At 42.3% G+C, this 20,673-nt stretch overlaps 1 protein-coding gene across 1 annotated transcript in view; it reads left to right on the forward strand.

Annotated features, from left to right (window-relative positions):
- Positions 1 to 15,446: 15,446 nt before the first annotated feature.
- PLCL2 (phospholipase C like 2) overlaps positions 15,447 to 20,673 on the forward strand; it is a 119,012-nt gene continuing 113,785 nt past the window's right edge. The window contains exon 1 of the mRNA XM_054384738.1: positions 15,447 to 15,643. The gene's annotated coding sequence lies outside the window, so the exon portion shown is untranslated. The remainder of the gene's footprint in view (positions 15,644 to 20,673) is intronic.

Genomic DNA, 20,673 nt, shown 5'->3' on the forward strand with positions numbered 1-20,673 from the left:
CCTCAATAATTCTGTGATTTTGTGAAGGTGATACCCTTCAAATCAGAGTGTTAGCTTTTCACCTTTCCTCTTCCAGAACCACCTGAATATGATAAAACAAACAAACAAACAAACCCCAAGGAAGCAAGCAAGCAAACAAACAATCAAATAAAGGATCCACACAAACACTGGAAATACCTTACTTAGGAACTCACTGATTATTTACTTATAAAAGGAAGGTATACTCATATACCAGTGTGAGGTGCCCACGCCCATGGCAGGAGGGGTTGGAACTAGATGATCCTTGAGGTCCCTTCCAACACTAACAATTCTATCATTCTATGCTTATCAGAACCAAGAAGGAATTTTTCTCTGATAGAAAGCCTTGGACTTCTTGCCAAAATTATTAAGCTATTTGATCAAAGTCTGAAGGAAGAGGAAAGATGAGCACTGTTGCTCTTATGTCAGTTGTTAATTTAACTCATCCTAGTAGAGTGGTTCACTGAGCTCTTAAAGCCTTGCACCCAGTATGTGACAGCAGAAACAAGCAGTACTGGAGGGGTCTGTAACAGCCAGGCATGGCTGGATTACCTTATCATGCCCCATAAAAGGTGTATCCTTTTTCCCTTCTGTGCTTGGTAACTCAAAGAACTGGTAAGTGACCACTAAACCTCATTCTTTGTGAATTTCTGTTAATGATGCTACATCGGAAAAAACATATCAGTATTGAGAGCAGACAGCTTTTCAGATACTGTAGAGGGAGAATAAAAACTACATCTGAACTATGTCTCACATTGAATACTTGACTTGCTGGATTATAGGGCAAAGAACCAACATTCATCTGAGTTGATGCAATACTAGTTTATGGTTAGATAGACAGCATAATGCTGAGGTATCCTGATGTTCTTTTGCTAGCAAGTTTAAGGTCTGGCCATTTGACTTGTTTTTAGAATGGCTCACTCACAAAGATGTAGGCACTGGCATTGATGCAAAGGTTTGCCTGAGATCAAACTAGAGACTTGGCCATGTGCTGTGGGGTAGCTTTGAGGTCACACTCAGACCCTAGTACATCCTACCCTTGCAATCTCAACACCCCACAATAATGCAGAAATGCACAATGACAATCAGAAATACCTTATAGAATCATAGAATTGTTAGAGTCAGAAGGGACCTCAAGGATCATCCAGTTCCAACCCCCCTGCAACAGGCAGGGACACCTCACACTACATCAGGTTTCTCACAGCCACATCCAGCCTGGCTGCAAAAACCTCCAGGAATGAGGCTTCTACCACCTCCCTGGGCAACCTGTTCCAGTGTCTCACCACCCTCATGGTGAAGAATTTCTTCCTAACATCCAATCTGAATCTATATACATACTTATTGGAAGTAATCACATATGTTTTCCATGAGACTGGATTAAAATTTGAAACAGTAATTGCTCACTGAATATAAACCTGCATACTTCAAGTAATTTGGAAGGCAATTATTATTGCATAAAGCATGTGTGTAATAATAATAATAATAATAATAGTGTATGATCTCATGAAAAGCTTAGTCATTCGAACTCTGAACAGTCTGTGTCAATTGAACAAAATATTTAAGGACAGGTTTAGTTTTACACAAGTAAGTAGTCCAACTGACCTCACTAAGGCCACTGATCTACTTAAATGTCAACATGCATCTAAGTGCTTTCCTGGCTTAGGGCCAGAACGTTTTGTCTTCTGCAAGACAGGGCCCTAAGAAGACCTGTTGCAAATGGATGTAGCCTGCAGAGTCCTGCAAAAGGTGAAGCAGAAGAAGAAAGGACAGTACCACATCATAACACAGTTCATTTGTTTAAGGATATGTAGTGTACCATTAACGAGTGGCAGTACTGCAGAGAAGGCTGTTACTATATAAAGACAGCAATAGGAGGGAATGGAAAGGAATTTGAAACAGTATTACAGTGCATTAGAGGTTGGAAGGGACCTCCAGAGATCACTGAGTCCAACCCCGTGGAATAGGCCTGGAAAACAGTGGGACTTTAATGCTGATCATGATTATCATGCTAGTGACTCAGTGATGGGATTCTTTGGCATTTCTTCTGGCGATTATTTTTTCCGTTTCTGCTTCTGATGTCCCAGCAATGGAGGGGAGGGGGGCATATAAAAATGAGTATAGCTTCAAAACTGGCTTGCCAGAAGGATGGATTAGATGTTTTCCCTCTTGAACTTTAAGTCACTGAGGGGTCCAAAATCCATGAGCCTCACAGTTCAGGAAGGTTCAATGTAGCTTGGCCCAATTAACAAATGGGAAAATCCAAGTACAAGTGTACCTCTCTCTGTCTTGATCAAAGTGAGTATAATATAAGCCCAAGCACATCACTATGAATCAAATGGAACTCCCTTTGGAGTAGCTAAAGCAGCTATGTTTTTGCTGCATTCTCTCAGTTGGTGTAGCCAACCTAACTTCATGCTCATGTATGTACTATAGAGAGGCTTTAATTTATGTGTTGGATTTCTCAACTGCTGTCTTCTTCTTTTTTTTTTTTTAATCCTGTATCTAATTATTTTTATTTGAATGCATTATAAAGAATACCCTGAGAGGATTCAGTTACAGAACAAAATACAGATATTCAGATAATTTCTGTAAGTTTTGGTTAAGTAGTTCGATAGATATAAAAAAGGTAATTTTGGCTCCTCGTTGGAATGTGCTGCCCAGGGAGGTGGTTGCATCATGAACCCTGGGTGGTTTGGGTGGTGCTTGGGGATATGGTTTAGGAGTGAACCTTGTAGAGTAGGGTTCTGGGTTGGACTTGGTGATCCCGAGGGTCTTTTCCCACCTGAATGGTTCTGTGATACTGACTTTTGTGCCTGTCTGACAACCAAAGAACTCATATATATCAGTTTATGGAGGGCAACCCTTTCAGGCTAAGGTAAAGCGGAATGGAGGATATAACTAATTATAGTGGGCATCTGAAGGAAAAGCAGCTCCATACGTTTTCATACTTGGTGGATTTGTAATGTTCCAACTGTTGTGTTAAGTGTGCAATCAAGATGGAAGCTTTGCTTTGCCTGGCAGGTATTTCAGACAAATTTGTAATAGTGAATGGGAAGGTCAGTCTTTGACTACGAGGAAAAGGAAGAGTTAACATGCAGATTGTGGATCTTACATCATTTAAATTTAAATTTAAATTTAAAAAGATACTAGACAATTTCAGGAAAACTAGTTCACATATAATGAAACAATGACTTAAGGTAATGATTATTTTTTTCCTGAATTCATTTTGAATTCTAATTAGATTTGTAAGGCATTCACATATTAAAATCTTAAGTGGCTTCCAAACCTGAGGGCCATGAGGAAGATCAGAGGGCTGGAGCACCTCTTCTATGAGGACACACTGAGAGAGTTGGGGCTGTTCAGTCTGGAGAAGAGAAGGCTCCCAGGGGACCTTATTGTGGCCTTCCAGTATCTGAAGGGGGCCTACAAGAAAGCTGGGGAGGGACTTTTTAGGGTGTCAGGTAGTGATAGGCCTGGGGGGAATGGCACAAAACTAGAAATGGGTAGATTCAGATTGGATGTGAAGAAGAAGTTCTTCCCCATAAGGGGGTGAGACACTGGAACAGGTTGCCCAGGGAGGTGGTGGAAGCCTCATCCCTGGAGGTTTCTAAGGCCAGGCAGGATGTGGCTCTGAGCAACCTGATGGCAGGGGAGTTGGAACTAGATGATCATTGAGGTGTCCCTTCCAACCCTGATGATTCTATGATTCCATGATTCTATGAACCCCAGAAATTCAAATAAAGTATCTGTTTATGGAACCTACTGTTTTTCTGGCAACTCATGTTTGTATTTACAACAAGTACTTGTGAGGTGTTTCCCATATTTCTTACTGGGGAACACTACTGCATATTGTTCTTTACCTTTATTTGGTCCTTTCACATAGTTTGTCTTGCTGAATACATCTATTTAATCTGCTTCACATAACTATCTATTTTTCACAGTGCCCAGCTTAGTGTTTTATTGGGGAAAAACAAATGATACTCACCACAGGATGTGAAAACAAAGAAAATAGTCATGAACATGTGTGTGTGTGTGTGTGTGTGTGCACTCATCATCCAGAAGCCATGCTGAGAAACTATGTGAAACAAAACATTATTAATAATTCAACAAGCTAGATAGGAAACAAACAACCAAACAACACCCTACCATCTTCAATGGTGCCTCCTGAGTCAGAAGTAATGACTGACACCAGCAGAACTGCAAGCTCTGAGATAATAGGTCAGAAAAAGAGCTGAATTTAGCTCTGAGGAGATGGGGTAAACACACCTGCGTTTCTAAATGCCCAGGGAGCCTTTGTGAGAATTTAAAATATATGAAGAAAAGTGAATCAGTCCCTGAATTTCATTGCTTATCTTATGTTAAAATGCTGCACTTAATGAAGATTAATCAAGATAATTTTCCTCTCATTGAGACCATCACCCTTTGCACCTGTACAGAATCACTTATGTAAAACGGCTGGTATTATTATAGTGTCTCTTAACTGAGATTGCAAATAAGGTTGAAGTGTATGAGGTGCCTTAAAATAATTAAAAGAAATGGAAATACAAACATGCAAACTGGTAGAAATCTGTGAAGCTTATTGCTATAGACTGATGGAGCCTTTGGGCACACACAGTGCTTCAGTTCTTCGTTGCTCTTTGTTCTAAATTCCTTCTTGTTTACACTCATATGCAGCAGAAGACATTTTTCCAGAGAAGAAAGATGATTGAGTGTTTAGAAAGAGGGTCAGGAATTTTGGAGGTCCTGAATCCATTTTCAACTGTTAAACATTTCTTAAATTACCCAGAGAATGTCCATGTGGTCTTTTGCAAGCAGATGCAGGATCACACTGTGTTCCAAGCTGGATGGCTAGACGCCAGCTCTGAACTGGATGATGCCATTTATTTATACAGTGTCAAAGCAGTGAGCCTTGACTGGGGCCTTGAGTCTTTTCTGTGATGCAGATACAAATATAATTAATTTTAAAATTATTGAAATCAGTAATCTGATCAAATTCATGTTCTGTTTGTTGCTTAGGAAGAACATAGGAACTGAAGCAGGGGAAAAAAGGAATTTTAAATCAGACAAAACCCCAACATCCTCTTTCCCCAGAAAGTGACTTTATTATGTACTGAAATGACTAATGTAAAATAGGAAAGAAGCATGCACGCATTTAGGCCTGAGCTGATTCTTCTGGACAAAACACATGCTGGACATATTAATGTTAGCAGTGTAGTCTGAAAGAGAAAAGCCCTTCTTCAGCCTGTGTCTCTTATTTCCTCATTGCATCTGATTGTGAAGAGATGTTGCATCGATAAGCATTTCATGAGATCAGCCTAGTTTTCTTCTTTCCCTATACAGTCATAACCCTTGACAGCTGTTTGAATTTTATTGTAATATTCTATCTCAAGACATTCTTTGCAGTAATGTTTCTTCCATCTGATCAACCTTTTTTATTTCCTTCTGTCTTCAAGTCTGTTTTCCAATTCTAGTGGCTAACAATTCATATTCCCTTTCTCCTGCCGTGGTTTTTCATTTAACAGTTCCCTGGCTTTAATCTCCTTCTCCAATTCTGACCTCCCCTTTACTTCACAGTTCAATGTTTTCTTTTTTCCTGTCACTATATTAGTGCTATGGAATATAACAACAGTAATGCCAAAACATGTTACAAGTAATTGTTAATAGTTTTTACCATTATGTCCTTTCATTCTGCTGTCTTCTCTGCTGTCCCTTTTAATTAATTTTCATTCTCTTTTCCTATATATTGTATTCTTAACATTTTTGGGGATTCTGCCTTCTGTACTCAGTGACTTAGGAACGCTCAGACAATCAAATCTGATTGTAGATTCTTATTTCAGTGGAGGAGGAAGCAGCAATTTATGTGAGTTAAAAAAAGAAAACAAAAAAGGAAAGGAAAGGAAAGGAAAGGAAAGGAAAGGAAAGGAAAGGAAAGGAAAGGAAAGGAAAGGAAAGGAAAGAAAAGAAAAGAAAAGAAAAGAAAAGAAAAGAAAAGAAAAGAAAAGAAAAGAAAAGAAAAGAAAAGAAAAGAAAAGAAAAGAAAAGAAAAGAAAGAAAAGAAAAGAAAAGAAAAGAAAAGAAAGAGAAAAGAAAAGAAAAGAGAAAAGAAAAGAAAGGAAAAGAAAAGAAAGGAAAAGAAAAGAAAGAAAAGAAAAGAAAAAAGAGAAGAAAAGAGAAAAAGAAAAGAAAAGGAAAAGAAAAGAAAAGAAAAGAAAAGAAAAGAAAAGAAAAGAAAAGAAAAGAAAAGAAAAGAAAAGAAAAGAAAAGAAAAGAAAAGAAAAGAAAAGAAAAGAAAAGAAAAAGAAAAGAAAAGAAAAGAAAAGAAAAGAAAAAGAAAAGAAAAGAAAAGAAAAGAAAAAGAAAAGGAAAGAAAAGAAAAGAAAAGAAAAAAGAAAAGAAAAGAAAAGAAAAGAAAAGAAAAGAAAAGAAAAGAAAAGAAAAGAAAAGAAAAGAAAAGAAAAGAAAAGAAAAGAAAAGAAAAGAAAAGAAAAGAAAAGAAAAGAAAAGAAAAGAAAAGATAGAGATCCCTAACAGAAAGGAGAAGACAAATGGGAGAATGAAGGATGGATGGATTTTTTTTCTGTACAAAAAAAAAAAAGGAGTTACAGAAGTGCCAGCTGGAACAACTTTATTTTTCCTTAGTCTCCTGATACACACAGACAAAAAAAGGTGAGAGAATTAGAGATTCTTTAGGTAGTGTTTAGTTTTACCAATGTACCATTCCCCTTCCTGGTGACTCTTCTTTCAGGAGTACATTGACCATAGCAAAGCACCAAAGTAGGGAATTTCCCTTCTGGTTTTGTTGGTTTTTTTTTTTTTTTTAAGATGACAACAGGTAGTACTCTCCCCTTACTTCAGCTGCTGCTTACTAAGCAAATGAAGTTGCTGTATATTAGCAGAGAGATTTTTGTATGTATTTACCTGAAAATCAGGAGAATAGATGAAAAGTTGCACTATCAGTCAGGACCCTGATTTTCATGGATGGTTTATGCAAAATATAAATGTTTGTGAGAAATTAAGAGGAGAATTTTCCACCTACTGCACTCCTATAGGCTTGTAGTAATGGTCCAAGAGATGCTTAGTTAAGGTCTTCTGACCAGATGTTTCAACCATAAAGCTATTTCTTGTAAAGAAGTTTCAAATATGCATGAGAAAGCAGCTACAAATACTGTAACTTATTTGCATTTTTAGAGCTAAAAATAAAGAAAACAAATGTGACTGTTGACTTATGCTTCAGAATTTGAAACATTAGGTAACAAATTAAATGACTGCTGTTAAGACTTGTGCTGGTTATTGCAACACCCCCAAGCCTACCATCCCTATGGGACGGGAACCGATGTGTATTTTATGTAAGTGAGTAATATCACAGTCTCACAGTCTCACAGTATATCAGAGCCTGGAAGGGAGCTCCAGAGATCACCGAGTCCAACCCCCTTGCCAAAGCAGGATCACCCAGGGGAGTCTGCACAGGAATGCATCCAGGTGGGTTTTGAATGTGTCCAGAGGAGGAGACTCCACAGCCTCTCTGAGCAGACTGTTCCAGTGCTCCATCATCCTCACTGGAAAGAAATTTCTGTTCATGTTGAGGTGAAACCTTCTCTGTTCAAGCTTGTACCTGTTGTTCCTTGGCTTATTATTGTGCACCACAAGAAAGAGATTGGCCCCCTTCACTTGGCACCTACCCCTCAGATATTGATAGACATTGATCAGATTCCCTCTCAGTCTTCTCCAGATTAAACAGTCCCAAGTTTCTCAGTCTCTCTTCCTAAAGGAGGTGCTCAAGTCCCCTTATCATCCTCAAGGCTCTCCATTGGACTCTCTCCATCAGGTCTGTGTCTCTCTTGAACTGGGGAGCCCCAAACTGGACACAGTATTGCAGGTGTGGTCTCACCAGGGCAGAGTAGAGGGAGAGAAGAACCTCCCTAGACCTTCTGGACACACTTTTCTTGATGCACCCCAGGATCCACTGGGCTCTTGGCCACAAGGGCACATTGCTGTCCCATGGAGAACTTGCTGTCCACCAGCACTCCAAGGTCTTTCTCTGTGGGGCTGCTTTCCAGCAGGGCAGCCCTGAACATGTCCTGGTGCCTGTTGTTATTTCTCCCCAGATGCAGAAAGAAATTAATGGGATTAAGGAACTTCATTACGTGGTTTACTACAATCTCGCTGGTGGTTATGATGCAGTCTCATACTCCCCATGTCAAACAGCATGAAAAATGATATTCTATTACATGTTACCAAATGTAAAAAACATGTTTCAAACAACTTGGGCCTTGTGATTTTTTTCAAATGGTTAAAAGGAACTGCATTTTTGTCTTTGGGTATGATGAGTTTAATTAATTCCTGTGCTCCCTCCACCTCATCTGTAGGTATATACTAAGAATACCCTGTGCTTTCTTGTTACTGAGCTAAGGTGAATGATGTGGATTTTGATTGCCATTCATTAAAAGAACTTCATTCCTCTTTTACACATATTTCCCTTTCTGTGGCATTGCATGTCCTAAGCTTTCTAGCAAGAGAAACTGACAGCAGCTCTAGTTAACAGTTTATCAGAAGTTTCCTATTATGTCTTCAAAGTGAAGACATAACACACTGCAATTCCTGCTAATCCTGTGTAGACCTAAGTATTTACCCTCATGGATGTGAGAAAATAAAGATACTTTTAGAAAGAACTTGGCTGACAAAAATCAACCTACTTTATTTACTTACTCTCCTATAACGGAAGAGTGAAAGCAGTGAAATTGTTTAATATTCTGTTCTGAAGAGAATTCACAGAGCATATCATCCTGAAACTACAAACTAATAGCTTTATGTGTTTTTTTTCCTATGTGAGAATTTAATGAAAGATTTTGATCAGTATTAATACTTTGATTAGTTTGCAATTAAAGTTTTAGGCTTGAAGAAGTTTTAAAAAGCTCATTTTTGGCTACTTGATTTGCATGCTGCTGTAATAATAGAGTCAGATGCTACAAACTGCAGAAACAGCTGACTTACGAAATGCCTTCTGTCCCAGAAGTCAAATGGCTCTGCATATATCCAGTAGTTACTAATAAATATAAAGAGGGACAAAATGAAATCCAATCCTTTGCAGAATTCTGGCTCTCAGCCCATTTTGTAACTCTAACTTTCCCTTAGAGGGCAGAGTACAATGCAAGGAGATGGCAAACGCTGTTTGTATGCTCTTGTTAATGATGTATCAGAAACATTTCAAGAACAGGTTTGTTGTTGCAGTCTCTCTGGTAAAACATATGTGCCTCAGCTGAAATGCACACGATGCAAATCTTATCTGCTCTGTCTGTCTTTCCTAGTAGAATAAAATACAATTTTTTTCTCCATATTACTCAATATAATCTCAAGTATTATTGTTACAAAATAAGTTTTTCCAAACCGTGATGCTAAAACCAAACAAAAAAAAAAAAATATTTGGCTTTCAGCCTTTACAAGAGTAGCAAACAAAGAACCTGCTATTAGAATATGATAAACTCTTATTTCCAGTTAAGACAACTTCAGGATCTCCAACAGAGTTATTAAAAAATCAGTGCCTAGGTCAAAGGCTTTCAAAAGAGACTTAATTTCTAGTTTGCAATATGTGGCCTTAACAAAGCCTGATTTCCAGAAAATTCTTCATGTCTGCTTTTTATCTGGCCACTAAAGTTTCTAATTCACTATTTTTAAAGGCAGGCAATACTGCTGTTCAGTTTCAAAACATCTTAACCTTTTTTTTAACATACAAACAAAGACTCTCATTTTCAAAGCAATGAGATTTAAGGCTGTGTTGCAACTAACTAACCTCACAGCATGATAGTCTTAAGAACAGACATTTTAGAGAAGAACTTTTGAATGACCTTGATTTAGAAAAACACTCCTCCTGGATTCAGCGGTTTGTAGGGGAGGAGTTGATTTCCTGTTAAGCTCTTATTAATCCTCAACTATCAATTTTAGCAGGCTGATAGTCAGACTAATTGGTGTGATAGGTAGGATAGAGAGTAAACATTACTTAGGCTGGAGTTACTGGGATAAAATGGTTGATCTGCTTGATAAAAAAAATCTTTATACTTATTGCTGTTCTAATGAACTTTAAAAAATTATAAACATAACTAATTTCAAGTGCACAATGTTAACAAATGCTTTTCAGTAAACAAATCTGACAGTTCATCCAGTGTTTTTGTTGCCTGTAGTTCACATTCTCCCCACTTGTACTGTCTGCTCTTTTTATGTGCATGCAACACACCTGCACTTTACAGATGTGTATGCAATAATGCATCATTTACAGATAAACTTTTCTTTGGATTAATTGTGAATTAGATTCCAACCCTAATGGGACTGCTTAAACGTGTATACTTAATTACAAACAAGTACAATAAACAAGTATGTGCAAGACTGTGACCTGAACAATCAAGTCAGGAAATTAAATTACCACTGGAATTGTAGAGGCAGTTATAATAATGAATCTCAGTGATTTCAGAGAAGCAACATTTAAATAAGATAATTGCTTATTAAAGTTTTGCATATTTGGAATAAAAAAGTATTTATGATACTAGCAATAATCTGGCATTTGGTTTATTCAAACACTGGTCATTTAGACACTGCCTGTTTCTTGGCAGGTTTCTACTGCCATACTATTTGAGTTAGAAAAGTTCAATGGGTAATATTAGCTTATCTGTGGAACTCTACTATTTGAAAGGATTTTATGAAAATAGCTAATACGTGCACATGACAGCGAGTTCTCACAGTTAAATATTGTCACAGAGGTGTCTTGATTCCATTATAATCCTTATTTCATTTAAGAATTAAACAAACAGAGCCTGCTGGGCCACTATTGAATAATGATAACGAGAAAGTTTCTTCTTCCATGATCTTCAAAAAGTCGTGTCAAAGGAAGTGTATGATTCATGGTAGTATAATATGAACCACTTCAGAAACCTGAGCTCACAGAGATAAGTAAGGTGGGCCAATCTTGGTCGCCATTTCTGGCACTTTGGCTTATCAGAAATGCTTCATTTTGTAGATGGAAGCATTTTTCAATTGAATGCATTCAAAGTGCATCTGATCTAAAACAGAGTGGGGCAATAATAAATATCAGTGAATGGTCATCAGAAATGTCAGATTCAGAGAAACAATTACTTGCCAACTCCATCTTTCTAGCACAAGATTTCTAGTTTAGTGTTTGATACCACATTTTAATCAGTAATTAAACATCAATAATTAGAAATAGCATAATGTCAGGACTGTTGCACTGGCTAGTGAGCAGGTGTCTTTAAGATGAGGTTCAGAAATTGTACTGGTTCCTTTGTATTTAATCATCACTTTTACAGCCAAAAGTCTGACAATGTCTGCAGGTCTTGATATCATTCATTACAGAGCTGCCAAGGCTAAAGTTAAATGATTTCTTTTTCAGTGGTGCTATCTTGTTTCCATACAGGTTGGACAGATAAGCAGAGCTGAAAAGGGAGGAGTTTTTTCTTCTTTTTTTATTCTGAGACAGGACTGATCAAATTTCCCTAAAGGCCTTAAAACTGGTGTTCTATTATCTATGTCTTAAGCAGCAAAATGACAGAATGCACACATCTTCCTCACCAGTTCGCTGGCAATGCTCTGTGACAAATGATTCTAATAACATTTTGTACCTGTTGCATGTAAATCTTGTCCTCCAGAAGAAACAGTGATGATCCTAACGACAAAGTGTCTCCTGTAGGGATGGTTTATGATGTGCATGTCTGCAGGTACAATACTGAATGTTCCTTTAATATTCAAGGTTGCCTTTTCCTACTTAAATGACAAGGCAATGTGTGCAAGAGATGTTCAGATAAGAGAAAATGATAAAATCACTCTATCTCCAGCTAGTGGAAAACACAAAGTTGGACCTTTTCAGCTCTTAAGTTTAATGTTGGTGTGCCTTGGTGTTTACAGCCTAAATTCTCCAAATGTCTAGGTTTTCATTTAAACTTGCTAATTGTTAATAGTTTGATTAAAATGGGGATCATATATTTGAGTGATGTACCAGCATCAGTTTGTCAACTTCCTTGATGTGCTAGAAATAATACTGAATAAGTAATGTACTCCAAATAGATACATACTTTCCTCTAAGCTGGATCATACCTCATGGACTCTTTTTCCTACAGTGACACACACCATTGTCCACAATTGTAGGCAGAATATTGACCCAGCATTAATGGTTTATTACATGTAATTATTATGGACCCAAAGCGTACTTATTCTATGGAGTGCCATGGCACTTCCCTTACACAAAACCAAGTAGGTTCCTATATCGTAGTTACTAGACCTATCAACTCAAAGGTGAGTTGTTTGATCCTTTCCTTGCTACCAGGAGACCTATTTAATAACACCCATGAGCAGATTACTGTAAAGTTCAGTCACGCTCCCTGTCTTCTTTCTGGCACTATGTCTCTTGGCTTCCTTTCTATAGCGCAGCATAGCTTCCTGTGGAAAATGCACTCACCATAACCAGTCTGAGTGTTAGCAGCTCTCTAATGGCAGTGGAGACATAGACATGACCCCCCTCAGGAAGAAAGAAGATTGAAATAATAGCTTTCATGCTCCAAGCCATCTAATCACTAAACAGATGAAGGCATCACCCCTGCAGCTATCAATGTTTTGGAGTGAGCTGCCCCTTGGTGTTCTGAAGAAGAGATGGAAGTGCCTTCCCTTTGGAGCTCAAGGCAATGGGACACCAGTAGACAGAGGCACTGCTCTGCAGCCTGTGGTAAGGCCCTGGAGCGTGGGACTGAAAACGTACTCTTCACTCCAGTGTTTCCACCACGGGGCTCCGTGCCAGCGCACCACAGGGGAATATTTAAGTTGCCTTACTCTAGGTATCTATGATAGGTGTCTGATCTCTGGTGCCAAGGCTCTTGACACAGTCAATGATCTCCCTAGGGCAACTGGGGGAACCTAAATTAATAGTGCTGTTGGTTGACTATAATCTGAGTCCAGCTCCTGTATTGAGCACTCCAGCCAAATGTGAAAGGTCATTTGGTGTGGGCTTCTCAGGTGTCTCTTCGCTCAGCGTTGACTCCTTGCACTCCTGTTTCTGCCATTCCTAATTTTGCCCATGCTCTCAACATAGCACCACCCTGCTTGACTCAACTTCTGAATTTCAAGCAGGGGGACCAAGTGCCTCAGCTGGGGCACTCCATTTCCCTTTATTCAACTTAATCGTGAAATACCAAGCTCTTGCAATGCGCAGCCATGTCAAGACATAAAAAACCCCCACGTGGCTCTTTGAATTGTCCCTCATACATGAAGCGCATCATGTTTGTCTCATAGCAAACATAACTAAGTACGTCTGGGGAGAATGCCAGGGCACACCATTAGTGTCTGCTTTATGGACACGTTTCTTGAGGTAACTGTCAAGTTTCAGTTTTCATTAAGCTTTTAATATTCCATCACTCCATCCCATTCTTTCCTTTATTAATCAGTAGATCTAATTAGACCCGTCAGCTCCCACCTGCTGTGAGGTCCGGAGAAGCCCCGGCAAGCAGGGCGATGCCACCTCACCTTGCTGGCAGCCGCCGGCTGCGGGTCACCTCATGGCGCACGGGAGCAGCCATGGGCCCACTGCTCCCCCCCTGCCCTTCCTGCCTGCCCTAGAGGACCCCGTCCCGCACTGCGGCCGATGGGGCAAGTGTGGGTGACGGACACTGGGCCCCAACGGGCAGGGGTAGGAAGGGCTCCCGGCGCGCCACGAGCCGCTGTCCGATGCGAGCCGCGCTGCGCCGACCCCGGGATGGAGAGCAGCGGGCGATATAGCTGGGCGGAGAAGCGGGGCGCCGAGAAGAGGGTATTTTTATGTCAGGCAGCAACGTCTGTGCAGGGAGGGACCGTGTGGAGGTATCTGCCGATAGCCCAAGGGCGAGGGAAGCAGGGGGGCGGGCGGGCGCGGGTCCTGCCCTCTGGCGGAGCTCCCCCGAGCTGCCGGAGAGGGGTGCTGGCGGCGGGGCCGCCCAATCCGCGCGGGGCCGGCCCCTGTGATTGGCAGCGGCGGGCGGAGGGTGGGGGCGAGCCCGTCTCGCTTACTCTCCTTTCGCGGATAGTTTCCCAGCGGGGGAAGCGAGGGTTGGCTCTGCCCTTGGCGCTCCCGGCATTTCCCCCCCTCGGGGCTGTTGCCGAGCATTGAGCCGGGGAAGGCGGCGGCAACGGCAGAAGCAGCAGTAGAAGAGAGCGAGGGAAGCAGCCACATGAATCAGTTTCTCTCTGTATCCGGCTCCGGGCAGAGGCGGCGACCATAACGGGGAGGAAGGGAGAGGGGAGAAAAGCGGCTACTGCAGCAGCAGCGGCAGCAGGGGGCCTCCCTCCCTTTGCCACCTTGCCGCCGAGGTGGGTAGCGGGGGTGCAGCGTGCGGGAGGGAACCGGCTACGGGGAGGAGGCACGGCGTGTAGCGGCTCGGGAGGGCGGAGAGCGCAGTTGCCCGGGCCGCGGCTGTGGACGCTGTGAGGCTTCTGAATGTCGGCAGGCAGCGAGGAGAGGAGAAAAGTTGCCCATGGCGCCTGGGAGGATGCCCCACGGGGCGGCGTTGGCGTTGCTCGTGTTCCGCCGCTTCTCGCCGTCGCGCGTGGCCGGAGAGGGGCCGCGGCGGGGCGTCCCTGCTGCGCGTGGGACGGACTTTCCCCCGGGCTGGGGCCTGAGGGTTTGGGGCGTGTTGTTCTTCAAGTTCTCTTTTCGTCCCCACTTCGCTGCTCTGCGAATGTGGGTTTCACTGTAAGGGTGAGAATACCGCCATCAGCGTCTGTCTTGTTTTCTTGGCTGAGCAGCCCCAGCAGCGCAGTTCTTCTGGTTCCCCTCGGACCTCTTCGCCCTCACCCCCTCCCTCCCCGCCGTAGCGGCCAGCGGGCGGGGCGGGCCGATTGCTTTCCCCCGCGGCAGGGCTGCGCTCCCTGCGCTCTTCGTTCCCGCCGGGCGCCGACTGCTGTGCGCTCCGCTGCGCCAGACCCTCCGGGTCGCGCGTGTGCCTCGCGGAACCCTCGCGCGGCCCCTCCCCTCCCACGCGCGCCCGTGTGTGTGCGCGCAGGGCAGCGCGGCGCGGGGAAAGGCTCCTCCGCCCCGCGTGGGTCAGGCGTTCACGCTTCGTGTCTTCGCCTTCCCCAGGTGCCGAAGGACTAGTGCTCGCCGAAACGTTTGTCGCCCGCTCCTGGAGCTACGCGGCCTCGGCTGCCGAATGTGCAGAGCGGAGAGACTTAGGCTCAAAATCCCCCGCTCATAGACACAGAAAGCGGAAGAGGAGCCACCGCCGAGCAGCTGCAGGAGGGGAGGGGGACGGCAACATTGTTCCTGCTGTAGTCGAGGAGGCTGATGGCGGAGTTTGGCAGCAGCGGCGGCACCGGCGGCGGGGGGCTCCCGTCCTCTCAGGGGCCGGTCCAGGGGAAGGTGGCCTTCAAGGCAGGAGATGGGGAAGGAGGAGGAGGAGGTGGCGGCGGCGGCGGGAGATCCCGCTTCGATAGTGCGGCCAGCCGGGTCTCCAACGGGGACTGTGCCCTAGCGGGAGCTGGTGAAGAGCCGGGATCAGCTCCTCCTGCAAGCCCGGAGAGCAGCAGCAAAGAGAAAGGATTTTCCACCAGTCAACAACGAGAAGGCAAACCCGGCATCCCCCGGAGGAGCAGCATAATTAAGGTAAGAGCAGTTGCTCCTCCCCATCGGGTCTCGGCTTTCTCTGTGACACAGGCGGGGAGATACGGGCAATAGATTTGGCTCTCAGAACCATGGCTCTACGTGAAAGGATAGGCTCCGTTTTGTTTGGTTTTTTTTTTGTTTTTTTTTTTTTTTAATCCCGGTGGTGAGGAGACTTGCTTTTTTCTTTGTCAGAAGTGGACGGCGGTGAGAGGATGGCTTTGTACACGTCCATGCTTGGTGGTTGGAGGGTGTCATGTTTTGAGGTTTATTAAAATAGAAAGCTCTAACTCCTGTTGGGGAACTGGAGAGGAACTAGCCGGTTTGTAAAAAGACAACATGGACAGCAGCCTGGCAGGGAAAGACATGGATTACACAGTATCCTTGTTATTTGGGATGCACCTGTGCAGAGCAATTTTGTGGCTCTATTGGCTTGTGAGTGTGACAGGCACACAGCAGGTGATGAGAGATTCGGTATCTCATTGGGCTGGGGGTGGGAGAAGGTAGAAGAGGGAGCATTCTTCTTGTTAAAAGTGACAGCTCGTTTAATAGTAGGCTGTGTTGTATTTCACCTCTAGAAACATCTTTATTTATAGTTAGATCTGTATATTCTGAATGCTAGTGTTTTGGCTTGAAAAGTAGGGGAAGCGTCAATGGTAGAATGTAGATTGAGGAAAAAGGAATGGAAGTGTTTTTTTTAATACAACTACTTATACAAATACCGTAATTTTCTTTCTTTCTTTCTTTTTTTTTTTTTTTTAAATCATGATACCTGAGAGATAACACTTGATCTTGGGTTAGCTTTCCCAGGTCCAATGAAAAGGTTGAAAAAACACAGGGAAATGTTTTCATTGGTATAACGGTCGTTCTAGACATAAAATGAAGCACAACTTCAAGTACTTAAGAGCTGAGTTTAATCAAGATGAGCTAGATCAAAATTAGACTAGATTTGATGTCTGTTTAGATGCTTACATGCTTCCAAAATCAGCTGTGGTGAGTTGACCCTGGCTGGATGCCAGGTACCCACCCACCAAAGCCACTCTATCACTCACCCTTCTCAACTGGACAGAGGAGAGAAAATAAAAAGAAAGGCTCATGGGTGGACATAAGGACAGGGAGACCACTCAGCAATTACTGTCACGGCAAACCAGACATGATTTGGGGAATTTAGTTTAATTTATTACCAATCACACTAGAGTAGGATAATGAGAAATAAACCCAAATCTTAAAAACACCTCCCCCCACCCTTCCACTTCTTCCCAGGCTTAACTTTAATCCCACATTTCTCTTCCTCTTCCTCCCACAGTGGCACAGGGGATGAGGAATGGGGATTATAGTCAGTTCACCACATGCTGTTGCTGCTGCTCGTTCCTCCTCAGGGGGAGGACTTCTCATGCTTTTACCCTGCTCCAGCGCGGTGTCACTCCAGTAGGAGATAGACCTCCACGAACTTGCCCAGTATGAGTCCTTCCCACAGGTTACAGTTCTTCAAACTCCTATATACGTTTTATTACATGTAGGTCCCTTTCACAGGGTCCACTCTTTCAGGAGCAGTCTGCTCCAGTGTGGGTCTCCTGTGGGGTCATGAGTCCGGCCAGAAAACCTGCCCCAGTGTGGGCTCCTCTCTCCATGGGATCACGGGCCCTGCCATGAGCTTGCTCCAGTGTGGGCTTCCCATAGGGTCATAGCCTCTTTCAGGCATCTACCTGTGTTGGCATAGGATGCTCCATAGGTTACAGGTGGATACCTGCTACACAGACGAGAGGTGATTCTTTACTCTGGCACTTGGAGCACCTCCTCCCTCTCCTTCTTCACTGACCTTGGTGTCTGCAGAGTCATTTCTCTCACGTATTCTCCTTCCTCTCTCTCTGGCTGCTCTTTTTGCAGCAGTTTTTTCCCCCTTCTTACATCTGTTATCACGGAAGTGCTACCAGCATTGCTGATGGGCTCAGCCTTGGCTAGCCGTGGGTCCATCTTGAAGCCAGCTGGCATTGGCTTGATTGGACATAAGGGAAGCTTCTAGCAGCTTCTCACAGAAGCCACTCCTGTAGCCCCCCGCTACCAAAATCTTCCCACACCAACCAAATATGTTCCACCCCTTGCCTCTGTGAATCATGTATTTAAAAGTTATTAAAATCCACATTCATCACACAGTCTTTGCAAATCTGTCACATCAACAACAACAAAAAAAGAATTCCCCATGACAAATATCGAAATAACATCACAAGACTGAGCTGAAGCAGACAATTTCCACACACAATCCAGCCCCTCATACCTGCACCACAGTTAGAACAACAGAAATTTCACAGGATCGTTCTGCACTCTAACATTTTTCAGTCTGTGTTTTGTCCAATACCTGTTATTCTCTTGGCTGAAGGACAGAAAAACAGCTGTGGAAATTCAGCAGTATAACTCAAGTTGTGTTACTGTTTCCTGAACCTTGCTATAAAAACCATGGGGAGAGCACAGACAGCAGTGGAACCCATTTGAGAGCCTGCACCCACCCTTCCTGTTCGAGCAGTGATGCTGGGTGTGTACATTTGTGTGTGTGTGTGTTAAAGAAATTATAACAATAGATAAAGGGCAACTGAGCTTGGTGTTGGAATAGCTTAATATTTACTGCATTTGACAGTGATTTATTTACAAGTCTGTTGTTTTCCAAAGCCCCTTTTGTTTTTTTCTGTGGTAGCCCAAGAAAGATACTGGCATTGTTTGCGGTATGTATCATGCCGTCATGATACTTTGTAGCATAGGATTTGATTGTACAGCAACCTTCTGCCTGTCTGGTGACCAAACAAGGATGAAATACCTAGGGATGGTGGTATATTAATGTCAGGAAGCATGGGGTAAGAAAATAATGTTTTTGGATTACATTTAATTAATACTTAAGGTTCTTGGGTTCTACAGAAAGCACAGCACTTTGGAATATAAAATTATTCAGCTTTCAGTTATTATTACTGATGAGTACCACTTTGCAAAAGTGAGCAGTAATCTTTTTACATGCTAAGAATTGATTACTACAACTTTGTGGTGGTGTTTGACTAATTATGAGTGACAAAAAGAACCCCAAAACTAAATCTCAAAACAGTGCATTCAAAGTTTTGTGGTCCATGTTTATTTTAGATATGACTTAAGTAGGTATGGCATACATCAACACTTCACAGCTAGGTTGAATCTGGCTGCTTAGCTTTCTGTATGAAACTTCTTGGAAAATCTGGCATGAGTAGTAAACTTTAACATACTTCTTGTTGTCTGCTCTTGCAGAAAAAAAGTCTGTGAAACAAGAGTGGAAAATATTTCTGGAGCTTTATTAACTCATATCAGTGATTGCTTACATAATCTTTGGAGTAACCTCGGAAAACAAATCTGTCCCATGCAGAGGCAGGTTCCATACCTTCCTGCAAAACACAATGCTGTTGATCTGTAAAAATGCCTGTTTATGGAGTCCCTAATGCTTTACCTAATGTTTTCCCTGCTGATCACTGTGTAGGCTTTTGAGTCACAAGCAGAAAATCGACACTAGAATGACAGAGTTAAGGTTGAATCCTTTAGAACCACATGTTTGTGCAGGAAAATCAGGAGCACAGAAATGCATTTTGTTTTGGTTTTAGACAGTGCTTCCATTGGTTGTCTGTTTTCAGAACTCTCCTCCGAGCAGCTGCTGCCTTTTCTCCTTCCTTTGACTTTCTTACTTGCAGTCTTTTTTTTTTTTTTTTTTCCTTTCACCCCCCCACTGCTACCATGTTTTCTTCTTTCTATTTTTATTTATTTGGTGTACCTGTGTGATTTTGATTTCCACTCCCCCCCCCTGTTTGGTACCAGGAGATACTCTTTGAGGCTGATGTGTCATCTAGGATGATGACAGGTGGTAGGACTGCTGTTACTGGAAAAACTGATATGATCTTCATACCGTGGTTGTTTACTTAACCTTTCACTTTCATATATGAGCTGCATTTAAGCTAAAAGTGTTAAAAGATTGTACCCTTCATTTGTGGCAATTTTTACAGAATAGTCTATTTCACTGCTTTGCCTTTGAGCCAAACTTGAGGGCTAAAGACAGCCTATCTGTGTTCATAGAGACATTTTCACTTTGTCTTACTCTGTAAGATTCTGATTTTTTCAGAGGTGATAGTGAGAACACATTGTGCATTCATGGGATTTAGACTCTTCAGATACCAGATTTGTGAACTAATTTACATACCAATTATTTGTATGGAGTGATTTTTTTTTTTTTTTCCTGGGGGCAGGGGGGATGTCACTATTTTGTTTTTTCACAATACCTTCCTTAGTGCAACTAGCTTGTGGTCTCCTATAATGTCATTTCTTACAACAGTTCCTATAATATTCTGTGAAATGAAGTTACAGTGAGTCCATCTTGTAGTTTAAAAGGGATTTAAGCATCCTTAGCATCCTGAACTTCTCTTGGCTCCTCTGAGAGCTGGGAGTGAGCTTGCTTTATTTTTGTGTGAGTTCCCTCTGCGTTTTTTTTCTTAAAGAGACTTTGAGGTGGTTGGAGTTTGAGAAACTTTAAGGCAGCAGTGATGTATGTTTCCTCAGAACTGCTTGCTTCCAGGAATCTCCAATAAATGCTTTAGGGATCCTAAGTTTTGTTGAACTATAGACCTAGCTAAAAAAGAGACAGAACAGGTGGGATAAACATGTCTTTATTAAGAGAGGTGCTGCAGTAACAAAATGAGAAGAGATCTGCTTAGGAGAGGCTGCAGCTAATTAGGAAGATGACAAAGTAGTAAATGGAGAGAGGTTGTTTGAAGGCATTCTGTGAGCAGGAACATTCTTATCAACATGTGTCTGGAAGCAAAGTGCATGGCTTTTTTTTTTTCCCCTGCATATGGTAGTACCGATCTCAGTGTCAATAATTTCTTGGCTGGTAACTTAAATTTGTATCTGCCTTTTTTTTTTAATTTATTTATTCTGAGTATAAACCCAAGCTTTCATTCTGTAAAGTCATGCACTTGCTGAGCATTGGCAGCTCCTAAGTTCCATAGTCTGTGAGAAGAGAGGAACCAAATTTA

Source organism: Indicator indicator, chromosome 11, assembly GCF_027791375.1.
Source record: "Indicator indicator isolate 239-I01 chromosome 11, UM_Iind_1.1, whole genome shotgun sequence".
Classification (NCBI taxonomy): domain Eukaryota; kingdom Metazoa; phylum Chordata; class Aves; order Piciformes; family Indicatoridae; genus Indicator; species Indicator indicator.